Raw genomic sequence first — 23,896 nt, forward strand, 5'->3', positions numbered from 1 at the left:
TCAGTCATTAGTATATAGTGTCATAGTGATGCAGAGAAAAGTATCTTTTATTTTATTGAAACAAGTTAACAAGCAGGTATGATGACCCATGCCATAATTCCAGTGACTCAAGAGACGGAGACAGGAGGATTGCAATTTCGAGGCCAGCCTTGGCAACTTAGTGAGACCCTGTCTCAAATAGTAAAAAAGGACTTTGGATGTAGTTCAGTGGTAGAGCATTCCTGAGTTTAATCCTGATAAATAAAGTGTCTTGCACTGTTATTTTTTTAGTAATATGCAAAATTTAAAAATCTTATTTAATTCACTTAACAAACTGATAAATATTATTATTTCCATTTTATTACTGTATAAATGAAGAAACTGAGATACAGAAAAATTAAGTAACGTGCCCAAAATAATGCTATAAGTAGGGAAGCAAAATTTCAGACCCCAGCAGTTGAGCTTGCTTGTCACTACCATGCTAAAAATTGAACATAGGATTATGTAGGCAAGAGTATGCTCAGCCATCAGCAGGAGTGATATTTCTTCATAATGCTTTCCACAGTCTTGAAAATTTTGAATTTTGCATATAGCTCTTCTCATTAAGAATAAGAATGTTTTATGCACCTTTGCTCAGGTTTTTAAAAATGCAAAGGATGAAAACCATTGACTGGCAAAGGAAGTTAAAATGAATGTTCATGGTGCTTTCTCCTTTGCAAAGGGGGCTTTCTAAGGAATGCATTATTCATTTGGAGGATTATAACAAAGGTGAGATATTCAAGTGAAACATATTTATAAAATTATTGAATTTGAAATACAAAATATAAAAAAGTAAACACTACCCAGAAAAAAAATGCAGAAAAAAATGTAAATTACACCTGTTTTAAAGCTTAAGTTCATAGTTTTTCAGAATTAATGAAGAGTTGTTTATTTTTAAATAAGGGAAATAAACTGTTTCATGCAATGTGCTATTAAAGGTGAGAATGGAAACATGTCAAATTTTATTTTATTGTATTACTTATTTTTATCTTTTTCTTTTGTTTATATTTTTGTATCTGCCTCCTTTTCCTTAGGAATTTGTTTCTTTATAAACACTTATCAGTCAGTGTCTGCCCCCTGTGGTAGGCTGAAGAGGCAGCAGTCCTGGTCTGTATTAGTGCAGGAGACAGAACATGGGTGATAAGGGACCCTGTACCAAGCCAGTCCTGTGGCTTTCTTAGTAGGGGTAGCTGAGCAGTGGAGGACTCCTAGACTAGTAGGTGGAGTGGGAGGCAAGGGTAGTGCTTGGGATGCCCCATGCTCTTATCAAGGGCCCTACTGTGGCATATTCCTTGCCATCTGTGACAGCAGCAGATGGTAAAGCAGTTGTTATAGTTTAGATGTGAGGTGTCCCCTAAAAGCTCATGTGTGAGACAATGCAAGAAGATTTGGAAGAGAAATGATTGGGTTATGAGAGCCTTAACCCAATCAGTGAATTAATCACCTCATGGGATTAATTGAGTGGTAACTGAAGGCAGTGGGTGTGGCTAGAGGAGGTGGGGGTTGGGGGCATGGCTTTGGGGTATATATTTGTATTTGGCAACATGTCAAAGTTTATTTTATTGTATTAATTATTTTTACCTTTTCTTTTGTTTATTTTTTGGGTTTTTTTTTGGGGGGGGGTTATATTTTTTGTTTCTCTCTCTCTGCTTTCCAATCACCATGTGAGCTGCTCCTCTCAGCCACACTCTTCCACCATGATGTTCTGCCTCACTTTGAACCCCAAGGAATGGAGTCTGCTGTCTGTGGATTGAGACCTCTGAGATTTTGAACCCTCAAATATACTGTTCCACGTCTATAATTGTGCTGGTTGGGTCTTTTGGTCACAGTGACAAAAAAATGACTTAAACAGCAGTAAACCAGGTGACAATCACAGCAGTGTAGAAAGCCTACTGACTTCTCTTTGTTTCTAGGAGACCCTATCATTGATTAAGTTTCTTCAGTAGGAAGGGAAGTGAACTAATTTGTTATGAAAAACTAGAATTCATTTTATATTTTGTTTTGAGACAGGGTCTCAATTTGCTGAGGATCTAGCTAAAAAACTGAGACCCTCAAACTTGCAATCCTCTTATCTCAAACTTCTGAAAAATAAAAAGGACTGGAGATGTAGCACGTGGAAAAGCATACCTGAGTTTGATCCCCAGTACCAAAAGCAAAACAACAACAACCAACAACAACAAAAAGCTAGAATCTGTCAACCTGTTAAATATATATTCATATTTGTTAGAAAGTGGCTGTACTTTGTGGAAAAATATAAATCAAATGGTGATTTTATTTATTTAATATTTTTACTTTATTTACAAATTGATCATTTTAAAATTATCCACAGAAAAATAAATATCTAGTTAAAATACAGTTATGTCAATATCAAATAAAATACTTTTTTCTTTGTCCAAAATGTTGATGTTCAAGCAGTGTCTTTATTAAAACTTTTTGTTATCACACTGCATATGTTTGTAAGCAGCTGGGAAAGAATAAGAGGTTAAAGAAAGTGAAGGAGAATGAATATATCAACACTGACTCTGAAGGAATCTGCTTCACCTCTATTCATTATTTATAATTCAGTTTTCTATTGAGACAACAGTCAAGTAATAGTGGTGAAATTCCATTGATTTCAAATCAGAAATGGGAATCAGAATAGCTGATTCTAACTCAGTGTGATGGGAAGAAGTAGGCCAGCTCACAGCCCTGTGAAACAATGGAAGATGATATGTCAACCCAGCAGTTCGGAGTCCTGGATCGGCTCCCAGCTCGCTCACTCATCTGCTCCATGGCCTTGGGTAATTTGCTTAACCTCTGTGTTCAACAATTTCCACAGCTACAAACTCGGGTTGATTACATGACTGTGAAAAAAGTTTGGGACGCTTTAAAGCAGAGTACAGAGGAAATAAGTAAACACAAAATTCTTTTAGGAGCTGTCCCTCGCCAGAATTGTCCCACTAAGGTAAGCATTCTTAACACACACACACACAGACACACACACACACATACACACACACACACACACAACAAGTGTGCTGGGGGTCTAAGGAAACTTTCAGATATGTATATTTCCTTGATTGTGGTGACAGTGTCACAGATGTGTGCATATGCCCAAATTACAAAATGTACACCTTTTTAATATACCAATTATATTTCAATATAGCTAAGGGGGCAGGTGGAGAAAGACCTGGCAAACACCAAGGAAATGTAGCTGAGAGGCTCACTTTTAAGATGCTTGACATTCAAAAGGAGGATTGTTCTGGGAGATCCAAGACCCATCATAAGGGGAGAGCCAGTTCTGTAGAAACTTGCTCTGCCTGCAGGAAACATTTGGATAATTTTCTTCCCTGTCCCACACCCACACAATATTTTGGAAAAAAAAATTTGAAACACTTGAATCTTCTTGGGATAAAATAAAATCATAGATGAAGGAAAGGGAACACAACCTGACAATATCATACCTACCTTTATCATACATAAGTGAGGCAACAAGAAATCATTCCCAAAAGTGAAAAACATTAAGGATTCCAGAACACAAAGACACTTCTTTAAAAAACAAACTAACAAACAAAGTTTTAAAATGATTAGCTATTAGCTGGGCATGGTGATGCACACCTGTAATCCCAGCAGCTTCAAAGTCAACCTCAGCAACTTAGTGAAACCCTGTCTCAAAATAAAAAATAAAAATAAATAAAAAGGTTTGGAGATGTGACTCAGTGGTTAAGTGCCTCTGGGTTCAATCCTCAGTACAAAAAACAAAAACGAAAACAAAATTTGACAATGAAATCTAGTATCCAAACAAAGGAATAAGGAAAGGAGAAGTCGTGCTAAGCAGTAACCACTGAATTTATGGTAAAGTATCATAAGTTTGACAATGTAAAGGTACAATTTAAGAAAATCTGGGAACGAAAAAAAAAAAAAAAAAAGGTAGGGGATATATAATTATACATTCAGAACAAAAGGAATTAATCAATACTATCCAAAATTAAAATATAGGGTTGAAATAACAATGACTCAAACTAAAAAAAAGAAAAAGAAAAAGAAACAGAAAAAGACTATTATTTAAGAACTGCATTAAAATAATGTGGCATGTGTAGAAGGACAGGATTTTAGGCACTTTATGTACAAAAGACCTGATATATGAGCAGACAACACCATGAGTCACAGCTGATTGAATGCTTGATTGTTAACCATAATACAACCACATTTATTTTCCTTTAGAATGCATAGATTTGGGAGCTCCCTCTGGTGGCTGAATAAAATATGGTTTCTATATTAGTAATCCAAAAACAAAATAAACTAAATTAAATAAAAAACTATCACCTACATTGAAATTTCCTATAGAATATGAACATATTGATTTTTTAAAATATAGTAGTCATTGTAGCATGCAGATGATAATGATGATGGTGATAGTGATGAAGATAAGATGGATTATATTCAATCTGACTCATGTTGATCACCAGTCATAGATGATGTGATTCAATGCAACCTGGCAAAACAACCAGAGAAGGCAAATTTAGCTAAAAACATATTATACATCACTTTCAAAAGCATAAAATTCAAAAATGAACAAAATTCTAGAGAGCAAAATGGAAACTGGAAAAACAATCTGAGATTCACAAACAGTATGAAAATTCCAGCATGCCTAATTACTGACAAATGTGGCATTATGAACAAGAGAGATACTAATAGCATTTTTCATGACTATAACCAATATGTTGTCTCAAGAACTTTATTATTAAGACCTACTTGTTCTTAACTCAGAGCAAAAAGAATTGCTTTCATCACTTGAAGGTTTCTTTGGTAAAAGAATTTATTTCTCCGTCATTCTTTCCTACTTTTCATAAAAGAATGAGTGTTGGTTCTTGACTCTTCCTCACCTCTTATTTTCTTCCCACTGAACAGTGATGAATTATCATTGCTATCAGAGATAACAGAATGGAGTAAGAGCCTTGTTTGCTGAAATATGGAGTGGATCTGAAAATTTTCATCTGATAAAATTCTTGGAAGCATCAAACATTCCTTCTATCATCAGGGTTCTTTTTCAAGTAAGTTTTCTTGGCTGATGACATAAACAGCATTCGATGCTGTGGTGATAACTGTTCCAGAAGTAGTGTAAAGAGGGACAATGGTTCTAATGTCTAGAAAAATCTTCTGGAAATGTGAAGACCATGACCTTTGCCCATCATTCTGTTCTTCACCAAATTCTTTCTTTCTTTCTTTCTTTTTTGCACATGATATCTTCAGGGACACCATAAAGAAAATAAGCCACACTCATCTCTTCCTCTGTACTTGATTGAAATAAATTTTGATTTTTATACTTTAAAAAGTTCAGAAGGAAATATAGGAAAACAAAATTATTACCTTAGATTTATATAATCGACTTTCAGAATCTGAGCATTCTCAGAAATTGTCAAACACAGTCATATGAAGAAAATATATTTGCCCTTCACCTCAGAAGCCATACATATTTATATAAGGATATCTGCTTACACTTTGTTCTTTATGTAGACCAGGCCATTTTATGGGCAAACACAACAAAGAGAGATGAAGAATTATTTGTCTCACAAGGTCATGTTACCTGGGGTTCCTCTTTCCTTGGAAGGTTCTACTGAGCAGTATGAGAAAAATCTTAGGGGCATGGTTCATATTATTATCTCTGACTGGGTTGAAGGAGGAGGAGGAAGAGAAAAGGTGGGGAAGCAAGATGAAAAGGAAGAAGGGAGATTAGGTTGGTAGACACCACTAGATTTCTATTCTGGCTGCATAGCATAATGACCCAAGGAGCTTTATAAAATATCTGGGCCTTATACACAGAGATCCTGGGAGTAATGACTTGCAGGAGAGGCTTAAACACTGATCTATTCAGATGCACCTGAGGAGCCCCAGGTTGCAGACTTAAGGTAAATAATCAAGAATAGGAACTTTCTGGATTATAACTCCTCTTTCTTCCCATACTCCTACCCCTTCTTGTTCACCATTGTTGTTGAGGAAATGTCACCATTCTTTGCATTCACTAAAAGCTGATTCGAAGAGACAAGAATAATGGTGGCAAAAGATGCAAAATCAAGGAGAGACAGGAGGGACCTAACTCTAGCCACAATCCCAACCCCCAAGTACTCCTCTTATGATTCTCACCTGTTTCTCTAATTAAGTTTCCCTGTAAAACTTGAAGGATTATCAGGATTCTAAGGAATACATCTGTGTCCATAGGCCATATGTAGCCCTTCCTTTGTGTGCCTGTGCCTTATGATAAGGGTCCTGCCTCCAAAACTTGGCTCTCTAGAAATCACTGACCACTGAGCTTCAACTTTCTAACCATGAAATGAATTTATCCTGTCAGACACCACATTTAAGGCTGTAGGGTTGTTTGCTTGGTATGCCTCCAGAATTAAAAGTGAGATGCATTCAGTAGTCCAGTCACTCAGATCACCTTCTGATGGCTATCCATGGAGATAGCTTTAACAGCAAGGTCAGAGTCCCCAGAGCTGGCTTTGGCTCACTCCCTAGCTTCCAAACAGAGCTCAGCAGACTAATCCCAGAGTTCCAGTTAGAATATCTGCAGTCAAGCATATAGACCTGAATTCTTTCTAACCCTCAAACATTGAGAATAAGTGTGAGAAAAATATATTATAAACTATAAAATTCATGCTATGTCCCTGTATCAGGTCTCTGCTTGGGCTCCCAAACTGTCTGTGAAACCCTTTGAAGTTCAGGTGAAAGAAGCCACGTGCTCACAGCTCTTGTGAGCACCACCAAGGCTTACCTTACCACCTGTGCCCTCCAGAGAGGTTGCCCAAGGTGCACTTGAGGCCAGTTGTGCCAAAACTAGGGCAGGCAAGCTGTACAGAAGGAAAAAAATATACACAGAGCAGAGTCCTGAGGCACTGTTGCTGGGCAGCAAGCCCATGGAAGGCACCCAAGGCCCATCCGCCAAAGCTATTCTGTCCTCCTAGAGCTCTGGGCCTGTGATAGGAAGGGCAGCTTGAAAATCTCTGAAATGCCTTCAGGATCATTCTTGCATTATCTTGATGAATAGCACCTGGCTCCCTCCTAGCCACGCTAATCCTTTTATCAAAGCATCACTTGGCTGTGTCCTTGCACTCTATTTGCTTTTTTCATTCTTTATGTGACCAGGCTACAAATTTTCAAGATTTTTGCATTCTGTTTCCCTTTGAATTATTAATTTTGTCTTTAAATCATTTCTCTTTTTTTTTTCTCATTTTACTCTATGCAGTTAAAAGAAGCCAGTAGCTCCTTTAACATTCCGCTTAGAAATTTCTTCCATCAGAAATCTTAGTTCGTTGCTCTTAAGTTCTATTTTCCATAAAGTCTTGGTGCATGGACACAAATTATCCAAGTTCTTTACTGCTTTATAACAAGGATGGCCTTTACTATAGTTTCCTATACCTATTCCTCATTTCTCAGACCTCATCAGAGTTGCCTTTACTGTTCATATTTCTGACAGTACTCTGGTCACAGTCACCTAAGTAATCTCTTAAGAAGATTCAGATTTCCCTACAGTTACTCGCTTCTTCCGAGTCCTCAACAGAATCATCTGTAACGTTCCATTCATGGTGATATAAGACTTTCCTAGATTGCTTTTCCAAACCCTTCCAGCTTCTGCCTATTACACAGTTTCAAATACATATCCACATTTTCAGGATGTAAAAGCAGTATCTCAAGTCTCCAGTACCAATTTTTTGCCCTAATTCAATTTGTGCTTCTATAAGAGAATACTTGAGACTGGAAAATCTATATAGAAATTTATTTCTTATAGTTTTGAAGGCTGGAAAGTCCAATATCAAGACTGTGGCATCTGGTGAGGGCCTTCTTGCTTATCATCCCATGTTGGATGGGAAAAGAGCAAGAAAGCACTCTCATACATGACAGAAAGGGACCCGACTCATTTTTTTCTAGGGAATCCACTCCAGCAATGGCAGTTGAACTCCCAAGAAAATGGTATTAATCCATTCACATGGGCATAGCTCTCCTGGTTTAATGGCTTCTTAAAGATCCTTCCCCACACACACTCAAAACTGTTACATTGGGGATTAATTTTCCCACACATGAACTCTGGCAGATGCGCTTGTACCATAGCATATGCCGAATAACAAAAGAGTCCATTCCTAGGGAATTCTAACAGGTTAGCTAAAACTTTTTCCTTCTGTTTTCCACTAAAGAAAATATGTCAGAAAGCAAATGAATGACAACAATATTATTATAAAGATAATTGGATACACACAAAGTTTTGTCTCTTAAAAATTACATAATAGCAAAAACTTGGAATTATCATGAACTTGCAACGTACATCACAATGAATCTCAAGAGAGCTGTGTGTTACTAGACCATGTTTTAAGTGTTGGTCTACGAGTTTTAATGTAGAGCATTGGGACTTTTATTACACTTTACATTCATCGTTTATTCAGTTCTCACAATATTCTTATAGGGTAGGAGATGAACATACTATTTCCCTCTTATCAACTATTCCTTTTTAACACATATGAAATGATAATTCAAGGGAACTATTCTGTTTTGCACACACAGTGGGCAAGCATTTTCTACATGGTTGGCTTTCCTGCATAGTGGATCAAACCTGTGATGCATAAATGAAGAGACAGAAAAGGAGAGAGGAAGAGAGGGAGGGACAGTTCTAAGAGTGCGTTTGCAAGACTAACATTGGAAAACTTGTCCTTCACCTGCAACTAGGAAATTTGCTTTTATATCAACATTATGGTTTGCATATGACATGTCTCCCCAAAGTTCCTGTGTTGATGCAGGAGTGTTCGGAGGTGAAACGACTAGATTGAGAGAGCTGTAGCCTCATCACTCCCTTCTAGTACAATGGACTAACTGGGTGGTAACTGTAGTCAGATGGGTCCTCTCTGGAAGAGGTATGTCATGGGGGGATATGCTCTGGAAGTTTCCATCTTCCAGGGCCCATTCTCTGCCCACGCTACTTCCTGGCTGCCATGAATGGAGCACTGCTCCTCCACAATACCCGTCCACTGTGTTGTGCTGCCTCCACTTGGGCCGAGTAATGGAGTTGGCTTACCAAGGACTAAATCTCTGAAACAAAATAAATTTTCTCTACTCTACATTGTTCTTGATAATATTTGGTCATAACTACGCAAAACTGACTAACACAAACAGTATTTTCCAGAGTCTGTTCTACTGTTTTATTTTTCCTTTGTGTTACTTTCTAGAAAAAAAATAGATACTAAACCTAAATAAGTTCTAGAGTCTACTGCATGTCATGTCTCTCTTACAGAGTTGCAATGCTCTTTTGCGGGCTAATGATACTGAAAAGTCCTGAAATAAAGAATCATGTTAAATAGTTTCACTTACTAGCATTTGACTATGGAAACCTTTTCTCTCATAATTCCCATCAACATGATTTGGATCTGAGGAACACATTTTGAAAATGGCTTCACGAGATCTTAACTGTCATGGTTCAAATAATCACACATTCTATGTAGTTTCACTCATTTGTGTTTACGGGACAGAAAAAAATGGGTCATTTCTTATGAGAAACTCATAAAATCCTCCTCATAGAAACTGAGATGCAAGTCAAAGATATAGCCAAAAAGAAGCAAAACTAAGAAATGTTTATCAGTTCTGAAACTAGTAAATATTGCCAAGACATATTACAAAGTTTTGGCAGGAACTACTATCAAATACAGTAAATTTGAATCAGTGTGAAGAAAAAAACATCAGAAGTTGAAGTGCAACTTCCTTTCCTGAAAATATGCCATTTTCAGGGAAGTAAGCAAAAAAATATTGCCAATTCTCACTAAGAGTGAATAATTGCAGAACAGTGATAGAAGATCAGGCAGCCTAAGTGTGATGAGCTCTGCCCTAGACTGTCCCAGCCCCAAGATAAACAAACACTCAGAAAATGAGCAACCACTCTTCAGTATATTGTTATTGTTTGTTCTATATTCCACTCTTTTGAAAAGTGACATATTTTTCTCCACATGGCAGTGGGGAAGGAATCCTCCTGATGTCTCTATACTCTAGGAGCAAAGGTGAGAAATTTTCACAAATGCATAAAGGTGATTGTGCAAGATACCACGGGGAAATGTAAGCTATCAAAATAAAGCCCTGAGCCAACCTCACTTCTCACTTACCTACCTAAGGAGATGAATAATCCAGAATAGAAGGGTACGCCTCCCTACATCAGTGCAAGACATAACACACAACACTCTCCTTTTCCCCACCAATTTACTCACACTGGAACTCACACAGCATTCTACAACTGAAATGTGGTACATTTCTTTTCCTGCACATATAAACAGAAAATAAATGCAAAAATAAAGTTTCTCATGGCAATAGCTCTTTTCCTACCTACCTGAGGTGCAGCATAACTGAATTTAATATTCAGTTTTAAGAATGGCAGCCAGGGAAAAGAGGGGCAGGAAATCATGAATAATCATTCTATGCTATTTGGGGAGCAAATTTTGTTTTTCACAGTCTTCCTTCTAAGATAAATTTAAACAACAAAAAAAAAAGTTTAAAAAATACAGTAGAAAGCACAGCTTCTAAAATATAGAGATTCTTTGCAAAAATATTTACTTCCTGGAAAGAAGAAAAATAGTGTCGAGGGTATAATAAATCTAAAAAATAATGTAGAATATTATTTACAGGAAATTCCTTTCAAGTTCCCAGAGAAATTATTTACTTTATATAAAGTACCTAATCTTGTGCTTATAAATTTGAAAACCTGTTTGAAAGAAGCATTTCCTAGAAAGAGATAGAAGATCAAATTGTCTTAAAACAAATCAACAATGGAACACTGAAAAGATATAAATATATACATAATATACAAAAAATATACATAGAAAAAATATATATGATATGTTATATATAAAACATACATATATACACATGCACGTATATAGAATATTTTACATACACACAATATTACTTGAGAATTCATCCAGATTTTAAGGATGATTTTTTTGAGTTCAAAGGAAGGAGAAAATAGTCACACTATTTCACATAAAGTTACAATGCTCTTTTGAGGGCTAATGACATTGAAAAGTCCTGAAGTAAAGAAACATGTTTAATAGTTTCACCTAAAACAAAACCCAACCAAAATAGCCTAAAAATAATAAAACCACAGACCTACCTCAACTACAATTGGTTAAAAAAAAAACCTGAAATTTGTAATTCATTGCTTTACTGAAGTTCTGTTACATGACCAACTTATGCTCAATCTCAGAATATAAAAATGTGCTTGAAGGCTTATTAATATAATTTCTCCCAAATAAATCAAAGGAAACTCTGTAATAATCATAAATACCAAAAAACTACAGAACATCTACCTTATAATTTTCTGAACTTCTTAATAAAATACTTTAATAAGCTTTTTGAAAGTTTTAACAGGCAGAATTTTTTTCTCTCAACATTATTATTATTATTATTATTATTATTATAGAAATGTTAGAAAAAATTGCTGAAAATTACTTTCTAAGAGTACAAGGTATAGTTAACTAAAAAAAAATCAGAATTTTTAAATAATTTTTATTTGCTGATTAGTTTTTCCATGAAGAAAAAACCATATTGACTACAAATAATTTAAAATGAGAGTTCAGTAAAGATAAACTAATATTTTTACATCTAACATTCTGACAGTAAAAATCTAATTAAAATAAAATAAATATTTTCCATTTACAGTAATAATTGTTATGCAACAGTCTTACGGACATCAAAATATTATTAGTGAGAGTTGAGATTAAATGTGTTTTTTTCTTCTTTTTCAGTCATCTGTTGCTTATTAAAATGTATTAATTTTATTATAAAATAACTAAAGGTCTACTTAGCAATTGAGAATAAAATACATTAGGATAGACATCAAAATATTTTCCCATTTTATTTTAATAAATGATACAACTTAAATACTTCATAGAATTATTTGTTAGTACTAAAAGAATCCTTAGAAAACATGTAGCTCAAGCCTGCATATTCAAATAAGAAGTTTAGGACCTTATAATTTATAGGATTTGTTTAAAGTTTCCAGTCACTGAACCAGCCCTGATTACAACTCTAGATTTCTAAGGGTTTTTTTAGAATTTCTAATTTAGAATGTTCAGTTCCTTCATTTTTTCTTTTTTTATCTGTTCCATACTTTGTTATACTAAAGTCATTCTTAGTTATTAATGATATTTGTTTAAATTGGCATATCATAGAATATTAATAAAACCTCTCTACTTACTCTAATAATTTGAGCTTAGAGTCAAAATCTATCAGTGGTGATTTCAGGATTCAGACTAGCTGGGCATTGAAAATGCACGTAGCTTTTATCACCTGATACAGACTGTTCTGTCATAGCCATAAAACGGTACTGGGGCTAAGTTGATAATTAGGAATACACTTCTTTTTCCAGGGGTCCCTTTGCCCTCTGCTGTCCTCCCTATCTATCCACAAACAGAACTACTAAAGGAGACATTCCCTCTACATTCATAGAATCTATATTCTCCTTGCCTATTCACAAAACTGTTCAGAACAAAAGTTTTCATGGTCAGAGTTCAGATATTGCTCTATTCATAACATAGCTAGATTAATCATGTTTCCATGAGTCCAATCCACAAACTTAATTCAGAAATACAATTCCTTCTTTTAAATCTAGTTATGAACCCAGGGTTAATCGAACATAGCCTCAATGGTCAACATTAATTATTAATATACTAAAAGACTCAGTTACAAGGTACAAACAATTAGTGACAAGAATACAAAGTAAATCACAAAAAGTCAAGAAGTACAGTTTAGACAGAGAGTAATTCTGATTGGACTTGCCAGGAAACAGGGGCAGGAGAGACTCTAAGGGTGATTTTGACTAGTTGTGGAGTGCCTAGCTTCCCCAAGCTATGAGGACACCTTTCCTGCATGCCCACCCCACATTCCTTGTGCACTCTGATTACCTCATCCATTCTCCTAGATGACTCTTTTCTGAAATGTTTCCCTCCTCCTACCTTCAAAGTCCCTTCTATCCTCTTATTGCCACAGCTAGCAGTTGTGCTTCCTACTTTGTGGGGGAAAAAAGAAATGAAGCCTCAGAGGACACCCTCACGGGTTCCCATCATCATATATGTAGTAACTGCTTCCTCGCATGCTCTATTTTCCTGTTATTACAGACAAACTGCCCATATTGTCATCTAAAGCCAACTCCTCAATTAATCACAAAGTTGCCTTCAACCTAACCTATTCAAGAAACAGCTTTTCTTCTCTCCCTTGCATCTTCAATTTCTCTGTGTACTGGATCATTTCCATTACCATACAACTATGTTTTATTTCTTACATATTCATTTTTAAAAAAAGAATACAAACATTCAACTCTCTGGACCCATCTCTCCCTTCAGATTCTGCCCTCGTACACCCCTGTCCCTCTTTCTCCTGCCTTGCACCTCCACTGAGCCAGGCTTAGATCAAACTCCAATGACCTCCATATTGTTAAAAGGACGCAGATTCTCAGTTTTCACTATATTCTATCAGCTAGATGCATTGGAAATAAGTCTTAACTGGCTTTCAAGACATGCTCCTGATTTCTCCCTCCCTCACTAACACTCCTACTCTGCTTCTCTTGGAGCCCTTCCTCTTCTTCCAGAACTTTTAATACCCAGCTGCCTCACTGCAACTTTTCTCTGATTACTTTCACTGGCAAAGGTGATTTCATAGCGATTCATTACCTTCAGTATCACGCAGTCAGGGACCATCTTAAAGTTTGTGTCTGCAACTCACTATTCTCCCCTGAACTCCATATCCACACATCTAAGGATCTAATATGACACCTGCTCTTTAGATTAACATCTCCCTAGCAGGGTTTTCCTTCTCTTCTAAATGCTGTTTCCCTTTCTCATCTCACTTAATGGAATCATCATCTATTTAGGAGATCAGACATAATACATTAAGCTTCTCCTTGACACATCTCTTTTCTTCATATTCTACTTCCCATCTGTTAACAAATACTGATGACTGTACCTTCAAATTACATATAGGATCTAACCTCTCCCTTACACCCTCATTGTTAGAATCCTGGACTAAGTACTAAATTCTCTCACCTGGATTATTACAACATTCTCCAAACTGGTTTTCCTGCTTTTACACTTAACCCACTCCAGTCTGTTCTCAACAAGACAGAGTGAATCTTTTCAAATGTAAACTTATAACCTTAAATAGATGGTTTTCCACTTTAGATTAAAAGCCAAATTCTTACAATTGCCTATGAAGCCCTGCACAACTGGCCTCACCATTGTCTGACCTCCTTGATCCTTTAGCTTCAGCTTCAGTGAATTTCTTGGTATTCCTGGAATGATGAAACTCTTTACCTCAGAGTCTTTGCATTTACTGTTCTAAATCCTATATCCAATCTGTTAGCAAATGCTGATGTCTCTACCTTCAATTAATTCCAGAATCATACCTCTTCTTATTGCAAAATATTCTCACATTTTTTGCCCCAGTATCAGAGGGGTCTCTCTTTGCTCACATAGCACTGGACCGTGGAAGCCTAATCTTGTTGAAGGCTCTCATGCTCTGGGTATTCCCCGGCTCCCATACATACGTTTATTTTTCTTCATAGTACATAGAGCCTTCTTATATATCATGTAACAAGGTTATTTATTATGCTTTATTGTCTATCTCCCCATACTGGAATAGAAACTCCATAAGGGCAGAAATATTTGCTGTTTTGTTCACTGATATATTCCCAGTACAACACACCAATAATGTTATCACTGTTATAAATCACGAATGCAATATCTAGAACTATACCTAACATATATCAAATAATCAATAAATAATCTTCAAAGATATAAATCAATGAAATGCAAATAGATTATTTAAAGAAATGGTCTGAGTCTTGAGAAGTTTAGAAATGTTACCCTGTCAATATTCAGAAGGCTTGTCTTTAAAGCATAAAGCATTTATGCTTATGCATTTTATATTAAATTAATAGATCAATTCCATATATAGTTTCAACCACACCTTCCTGGGAAATTCAAATAGTTAGTAGAATTTTGAGCTAACACTGTAGGATTTGATGTTTTCTACAAATACTGAAAACTGATAATATGGCTGCTATTATCCAGTTCTCTTTGTTGTTGATACTAGTTAGAACCATATGCCTTCTTTTGTAGAACTATTACAGCCCAGAATCACTAAAAATTCTTTCCAAGGTGAGTCTGAGAAAGGCAGGATGGGGGATCTATCTCATGAAAGAGAAAGATCTTCTATTAAAGCAGAAGACTGTTGATTTGGTATGTAAACCTGCTTCTGGCAAGGCTGTATTGATTAGGTTCTCTCTCTCTCTCTCTATCTCTCTCTCTCTCTCACTCTCTCTCTCTCTGCATCTCTGTCTCTCTGTTTCCTCCCCTCCATTCACACACAGACACTGCCACTCAGGCACACTTCTGATTACCATGTGTAAAATCTCTCTTGTAGGCTGTTATAGATCTTGTGGTCGTTATCAGACCTTTGTGGCAAAGGAGGGGCATCTACATGTACTTGGTTAGAGAACTGAACATTACCTCATCCTATTATAAATCTTTGAACCCATATCATGTAACTGAAATCATAGCAAGATAATTTTCACTAACTGCATAGTTTATCTCTAAGCATAATGAAAGTCTCCACAATTGTAAATTACTTAGATATTTCACTTACATAACTGCAAAAATAGTCAAGTATTTACCATCAGCATGGCAAAATGCTTCTCAGCCCTTAATCTACTTTACTACCACATGAAAAACTGAATATCTAAGAGTAAAGAAATAAAACACTAACTAAAGAACTACTGAGGAAGAATGCATTTCCCCCACTGTCATGACATATCATTTGCATCACCGAACCATGCATCTCCCCTGCTTCTTGCCTGTCCTTAGGTGTCCTCTGTATCCCTGGAGTAGGTGGACTGTCAGGGGAGTCCCAAGTGGCCAAGTTCTCCTGAGTGTACTAAATAAATATTTAATATTCTAAGAAGGAAGTTTAGGGAATAAATCAGAAGCATATCACCAAAGCTATCTTTTAGTTAAGAGAGAGTCAAGTTAAGTTTTAAAATGAACAGGTTCAGTACAAAACTATGTCTCTACAAAACAGCATGAATCAAGATAAATCACAATAGATTGCAGAGTTTCATGCTTTAAAAAAGAAGAAATTAAAAAAGTTCAGTCTATCATATTTTACTATGAAAATGGGAAAAATATTTAAGACAGATCATTTTAAAACCTTTGAGTATTAAAATATATCACAAAATTAAAAGGCAACTAATAAATAAGAAACATTATTTTATCACCAATGATATGTAACTTAAATCAATATGAACAGCCTCACACAAAAATAGGCAGTCTTTGAATAGCCATTTTATTGAAGAAATACTAAATATCACAAATAACATATAAATGCTCAATAAATGTATCAAAGTTTAAATTCATTAATAATGACAAAAATGAATATTAAAACTAATAGTGAAATAATGTTTTATGATAGTCTAGGTTATGATGTGGCACTACATCATTCCCCAAATCTCAGTAACTTAACACAAGAATATTGATTTTTCATTCATACAAGTTTATCACAGGAATGGTGGGGGAGTTTGCTTCAGAGTCAAATAGAGATCCAGACTGAGAGAGCATCCTATCAATTTAGTGTTCTTCCACCTGGAATATGCACCCTTTTTAGTTATGAGGTATGAGAGAAGACCAAAGGGTCACATAATTTTTTCCTCTGTACAGAAATGACACATGTGACTTTTGCTCCCAATTACCTTGGCTGGTACTAGTCACATGTTTTTCCAATTGTAGCATTGCTCTCTCTGCCCAGCTCTCAAATTGAGAAACATGAAAGAAAAAGAAAGAAAGGATGGAAAGGAAGGAGGGAGGAAGAGAGGGAGGGAAGGAGGGGGAAGAGAGCAAGAAGTTACTATGTTAAGATATTTCTTACAAAAACAGCAGGTGAGCAAAGGTAGAAAAACCTGTGAGTGTATGAGGCATTTGGAATTTTGCAAGGTAATTAGTTGGAAGAAAACAGATAGAAAACTATAAGGAAGATAAAAAGAAGCCACCTGATAAAGGTCCTTAAGGAGCTGAAGTTTCTCTCTGGACATATGGAGATTATAGAAGATTTTTAAGCAGAAGAGTGTTATGATCACATATGCATTTTGGTAGATTACTCAGACTGCTGTAAAAAACATAAGGTGGAAAACAGGAAAATGAGGGGGTCAAGAAAGATGCTATTACAGAGTATAATGAAAGTATAATTTTAAAAATTTTACACATTAAGAATACCAACTACATACATAATGGGGGTGGGTGGGGGTTAAGAGAAGAATGGAAGAACTTTGGATTATGTAGAGGGAAATGAGACATGGGAGGAGGCAGGGGTAGAAAACAATGGTGGAATGAGACAGACATAATTACCCTATGTACATGTATGATTACACGAATGGTGTGAATCTACATGGTGTACAACCATAGAAACTAAAAGTTGTATCCCATTTGTGTACAATGACTAAAATGCAGTCTGTAAAAATAAATAAATAAATAAATAAATAGGAAAAAAAAGAATATCAACTACATAACACATTTGTGAACATCTCTTACATTCACTCAGGAGGGGAACTACATTGTCCCATAATACATCTTATAAAAATTAAGTATTATAAACCAACTTATTCAACCAAGCTGCAGAGTTTAAAGCTATTATTACAGCTGATAGAAGAAGTTGCAAAAGACCTTTTCCTAGCTGTTATACCACCAAGATCTTATCCACATAAGCAATGTTTTTCTATACTGTGACCGCCTTCCAGTTAAGGGGATGAGACGGGTTCCCACAAGCTGCAGCTTCCACTAAGTCAACCACCTTCAACAGAACTTCTCTTTCAGACATCCAAGGTTACTTGTAGATCTGGCCTGGTTTCACAAAGAGAGTAGGATTGTTAATGTCATCTTTTCATAGTGACCCTGTTTTTCCTTTTCTGTGTGGAATTTTTTATTCTATCTATAGAGTTACTTCAAAACATTTTTGCAACTTTTTGCCTTTCCTCTATCACTCTTTGAACTTATTTAATATTTGAATTGAGAGAGGGAGAAGATACTGCTTAGAAGTTAAGAACACAGACTGAAACTGGACTGCCACATTTCATTAGTTCATGACCTTGAAGCATGTTACTTAGTGTCTCCATATCTTTAAAATGAGGTTAAAAATAATACCCAGTGTGGGGGGAAATGCAAATAGTGGCCCTAGTTCTTTACTACAATACTTAGGACATTGACTTTGTAGCTTTTCTTATTAAGAAGCAGTCTGTTCCCCCAACCCTTGATCTTTGGTTAGTGTTTTGACTTGCTTCCACCAATAGAATATGTAACAAGTGATGTAGGCGGTTTGAGCATGGACTTCAAGAGGCATTGTGTGCTTCCACTCCTTCTCCTTAGAACTCTGCTATGACCATGTGGTAAACCCAGGACAACCTTCTGAAAAACAAAGAGACCACACAGAGGTGGGTCACATAGTCCTTCATGGCATCCTACAGACCCTGTTTCCACCCAAGGAGTAAGAAGACAGGGATTGAACCCAGTAAATGTCTTGTGAACCTGGTTCAGGTCAACACAATAGCTTGTGGGGAGGAAATGATGATTGCTGTGATTTGCTATCTTTTCTGTATTTTTAAGTTTTTGAGTGGTTTATTACACAGCATTATTGTGGCAATAGATAACTATTACACTATTTCAGAGGGTGAAGGCTTAAATGAGAAAATATACCAAGTACTTAAAAGAAGGCTGGCATTTAATAAGTGCTATTCAAATGTTTTAATTGTTTCTAGTGGTGGTGGTAGTAGTAGTAGCAATAGCGATAGTAGTACTAACAGAACTGAAATTGGATTGGAAATATGGATCTGAGAATAGGCATAAAGTGGCTGCACAAAAAAACATGTCAAAGTATGGGAACTCTGGGCATTTAGAAACCTATAATTTCACCTGCTTTCTTAAGCATGACAGATAGAAGCATGCACTCATTTCTGCTATGACTGACTAGAAACTTCCCAAAATTTACAGACAAAAAAATTACAAAATTCAACAAAAATATTGAAAGCAGGAGGAAACATGACAGGAGATATGTCAACAAATTTTTGAAATATGAAGACATGGTAACTGACATAGCAGAGTGAAGGAATCTGTAAAAAGAAGGGTACCTGGAGAGGTGATATAAATTATAAGAGAATAGGTTCTCCTTAACGGAAAGCCCTTTCTCAAGTTCTGTGGAAGGCGAGAGTAAAGGGTGTGGTTAAAATCCAGGCACAGTCTTTGTAGCTTTTTTGAACCTAGGTCCACAGCCCTATCACACAGAAATAGGCTGTGACTTTTTCATTCATCTTCCCATCTCCTTCCAAGAGTCTGAAATTTCATTTTCTGGAGAACCAGAACCCAAGGTAGTGAACTTTGGAATAGGAAGTAGAGAGGAAGCAGGACAATGGTGAGAGGCAAAAATTAAGGGGGTTAAGGAGAAGTCTGAGCATTAAAAGGTTAGAACTCTATACCTGCTTCTGGTTACCCAGGCTTATACTAATCACCCTCTTCAAAAAGAGTGGAAGAATCTTCTCTGCTTTTAACAACAGAAATAGAGAACTAAATAAAAAAGGAGGAGAAGAAAGACTCAAATAAGGGAAGATAATCCAAGGAGAAAATGAACATTTAAATCTCTTTCAAATGAATATTTAAATCTTCACAACATAAAAGAAAATATTATAGCCACCAAACAGGAGCAGGTCCCTATATATAAGAATGAACAAAGAATAAAGACTCTTGGAAATTAAAAATATAAATTGCAATTTAAAATTCAGTAGAAGGCGAGGAAAATAAAAATCAAAGAAATTCCTCATGTATTAAAACAAAAAGAGTGGATAATCTCCTCTCTGGAGAGACATGCCCATCATTCTAGAACTCTAATTAATTTTACAAATAAGTTTTCAAAAACAATGTTCAGCATGCAACCACTACCAGGCATGCAAACAAACAAGAACCCAACAGTGAAACCTAGCAGAAACAAAAGTAGAATAAAATATCCACAGACACTTGATACACTAAACTTATCACAAATAAAAGTTAAGGTGATGGAACACATGCTATATTATTCAATAAAAAATTAAAAACCAAGTTTAAATATTTCAACAGGATACTATAATCTATTAAAAGTAACAAAAGATTTGATAAAAGAGTCAAATAAAAATCAAAAACAGAAAAATGTAACCTTGAAAAAAGTGTCTATAGTATTTATTACTTGATTAGACATGATTAAAGAAATAAAACCAGAAGTAAGATTAGAAGAAACTAAATAATGTGAAATACCAGAAAAGAAATAGAAATACAGTGCAGGTAAGAGACTTTGAAGGAACAATGAGAGAGGATAACATCCAGGAACAAAAGTTAAAGAATGTGGTAGAGAAAATACCTAAAGAAATAATTGCTAAGATTTTCTATAACTGTTAAAAGGTTTTGAATCATAGATTTAAGAAGATCTATAAATCTTAAGCAGGATAAATAAAAAGATACCCACATTTAGCAACACCATAGTAAAACTTTAGAAAAACTAAAGACAGAAAATTCTTCAAAGTAGTCACAGGAAAAGGAGTAGGTTATTTTTAATGGAGCAACATATCCTATGATCCAGCAATTCCACCACCTGAATAAGTTTTACCATGTGTAGTCTCAAAAAGTGAAACTTTCACACAGGACTAAATACTCCCTATCAGACCATTCCATTACTGGAAATCTTTAAATATTAGAAAGTGCTTCCTTTGACCAGTATTTCACAACTCCTTCATCCAATGTTATGCTGTAAATGATAAAATATTTGTATCATTTGCTAATTTCCTTCATGAAATTGATCACACTATGGTGACCTTAGCATCCAATGAAACACTTCTACATGCAGAGCTGAGGATAGATTCATATAATTACTTCTCACAGATCAGGATGAGTCAGTTCCAGCATGAATAATTCTTTATTTCCCACCTGTGGTTGATTATCTGTGGAGTATTCATTGTTTCAATGGACTTTTAAGGTTCTATTATTTGCCTATAAATGTTCTAGGAACTAAGGAAACACCAGTAAAAAAAATTCTTCTGGAGTTTGTACTACAGTGAAGAAAAAGACAATAAATGAATAAGTAAAGATTCATTGTATCAAATGTTGATAAATGCTATAGAGAAAATCATTTGAGGATAAGGTAGGGGGAACATGCTATTTCATGTGAGGGAGACTATATGATATCTGTGTATTCTGCTCTTACTCTTAACATATGCTACAAATAAACTAGTGAGAAAAACACTCAATGCACAGACATTTGAATTTATGAAAAGTTCAAGTAAAACCTGCAGAGTATAAGCACTATGAAAAGGTATTATTGTAAAGCAGAGATTATAAATCAAGTATTTAAAGAACTAAGCCAACATTTAACAATTGGGAAGGTCCAGTAAAATATGCCAATTTTCAGCCTAGCCTGCTAGACTGGAAAATTGGGCAATGCTGATCTTGCATTCTAGCGACCTTTAGACAAGGCCTGAGCTCTCCAGCCACTGCAGTCCCCAGTAGGCTTAAGGCATTTGATTTGTATTATCTACCTGGCTTCCAGAGGCATTTGAATTTGGAAACCTACCCAAATTAATTCATAATTTTTTCCCAATTCCAAGATCCATTTTTTTTGTTTCTACATTGTTCTTCACTGTTTTCAAAATTTAAACACATTATTAAACCACAACTATTCTAAATGCAATGTGCTAGAGACTCTGAAACCAACTATAAGAGAGAATTCCAAAGAACATTTTGAGGAATGTTAGTTAGCATGAGTATAAAATGGGTGCATAGACTCTCCAGGTAATATTGAAGTGAAAAAAAATCAGAAAATAAAACGTCCAACTTGTTAAAATATTCATAATACCTTATATTAGTGAGATACATAATATACAAATACTCATACTGCTGTTCAATGAGTACCTGTTCCAACATAAATTGTTAGTTTTAGAGCAGTTTCTTCCTGTGGCCACTCTACCTTATCAACATTACTGAAATTTGAAATATGATTGACATGGTACACTTTAAAGTATTCAAAATAAATTGAATAATATGGAGGAGTTTAAATAGATGAATTACAAATAAGTACAAATATTTACTTATATAGTATGAAAATCATTAAATTATTTTTCATCCAATTTATAGAGAATGTATTTTAAATTCATAATTCCAAACCCCAAACTTCAAAATTAACAAAAACTAACATCTACACTAGTTTATAAAATATATTTTATGGACTCAATTTATGCAACATAACCTTCCATCTCCAAGACACTTACAAATTTTATTTACAATGCCACCTAGAAACCATTATTAGTCATCAGAAATATTGCTGTTACTAAATAACTCTCATCAACCAAACGGTGCAAATAAAGCCAAGCAGTTCTGGAATACTATCTAGAATCACTCTCCTAAATTTGAAATGTCTTCTTTGTTTTTGGGAAATAATAGGAGGAAAACAAAGCAATTAAAGCTGATCTTACAATAAAAATGAAAACATTTTCAATTCAATAGTAATATTTAAAGGGAAGGTTTTAAATAAATGTTTTGTGTAAGAAGCTATAAATATTTGACTAAATTATTTTCTTCTTTGTGGTCCTATTTTAACATATCTATTTCTCACTATAGAACACATACACAAACACACGTTTAGCTAATATTAAATCCCTCTGGAGACCATTTTAGAAAAAAATAAAGCCTCATCTTTAGTGTTGTCCTGACAAGATTATATGAGGTTTGTGGGTATTAAACATCTCAGGATAGGAAGTGTCCTGTATACTTAAAGTTATGCTTTAAGCATAGACCTATATGCTACTTAACCACTGTTGATATCAGATATGCATGATATAATCCTAATAGTGGGTTTGTTTGTTTGTTTGTGGTACTGGTGAATAAACCCAGGGGCACTCGATCACTGAGCAACAACCCCAGATCGATTTTGTATTTTATTTAGACAGGGTCTCACTGAGTTGCTTAGTGCATTGCTGTTGCTAAGGCTGGCTTTGAACTCAAGATCCTCCTTCCTTGGCCTCCTGAGCTGCTGGGATTATAGACATGAACCACTGCACCCAGTTTGTTTTTTAAATATACAACTAGACTGAATGTATCTAAAAGATGGAGTCATTTCACTTCTTGAATTTCTGAAGAGTGACATATTCTAATTAATCTATATCTTCTTTACCAGTTGATGAAACCAGAATGATAAATGTGTCTCCATCTAATATGATATCGGTTACTTTCTTACTGAGTGTCCCTGATGTTTGGGGACAGTGCTTAAGAATAAAGCCAACAAGAAAGGTGTCTGCTGTTAGGAAACAGAAAGCCTAGTCACATGACTCATGTGATAGTATAAGAAGCCATCCATTCATCCTGAAAATATACATCAAACATCTGATGCAAGAGAAGCACTGTTCTAGGTTCAAAAGACATCACACAAAAAAAGTCACCTGTGCCTTCAGTGATTTCACACTATGGGGATAAAATTGTTCAAACAATCACAATGTAATTTCAATATATTTACCCTATCTCACACAGATGACTGCTACAGTTTGGATATGAAATGTTCCCTGAAAAGTTCATGTCTTGAAAACATGATTTCCAGTGTAGCAAGTTTCAGAGGGGGGGTTTTAGGCTTTGATAAGAGCTCTGACCTCTGACCTTGCTGCATTGGGGATCATGCTTTTAACATATTAGCTTTTTTGGTGGGGATACATATTGTTTGAGCCAGAACTTATTGTCTTGGAAAAGCAAAGTTCCAGTTAATTCCACTTACTGATAAGCTATAGGAACTTAGCTGTACTTGCACAATGGAAATTAGCCAAAGGATCTGCCAA

At 35.4% G+C, this 23,896-nt stretch overlaps 1 long non-coding RNA gene across 2 annotated transcripts in view; it reads right to left on the minus strand.

Annotated features, from left to right (window-relative positions):
- Nucleotides 1-2,332: 2,332 nt before the first annotated feature.
- LOC124983158 (uncharacterized) overlaps nucleotides 2,333-23,896 on the minus strand; it is a 29,973-nt gene continuing 8,409 nt past the window's right edge. The window contains exons 2-3 of one of the 2 annotated variants that reach the window (XR_007108359.1): nucleotides 4,328-4,492; nucleotides 2,333-3,317 (exon numbers count right to left, since the gene is read on the minus strand). This is a non-coding gene — a long non-coding RNA (uncharacterized LOC124983158). Of the gene's footprint in view, nucleotides 3,318-3,950; nucleotides 4,493-23,896 lie in introns of those variants that run through there. The other variant, XR_007108360.1, reaches the window with a different exon arrangement.

The sequence above is a fragment of the Sciurus carolinensis genome, chromosome 1 (genome assembly GCF_902686445.1).
Source record: "Sciurus carolinensis chromosome 1, mSciCar1.2, whole genome shotgun sequence".
NCBI lineage: Eukaryota > Metazoa > Chordata > Mammalia > Rodentia > Sciuridae > Sciurus > Sciurus carolinensis.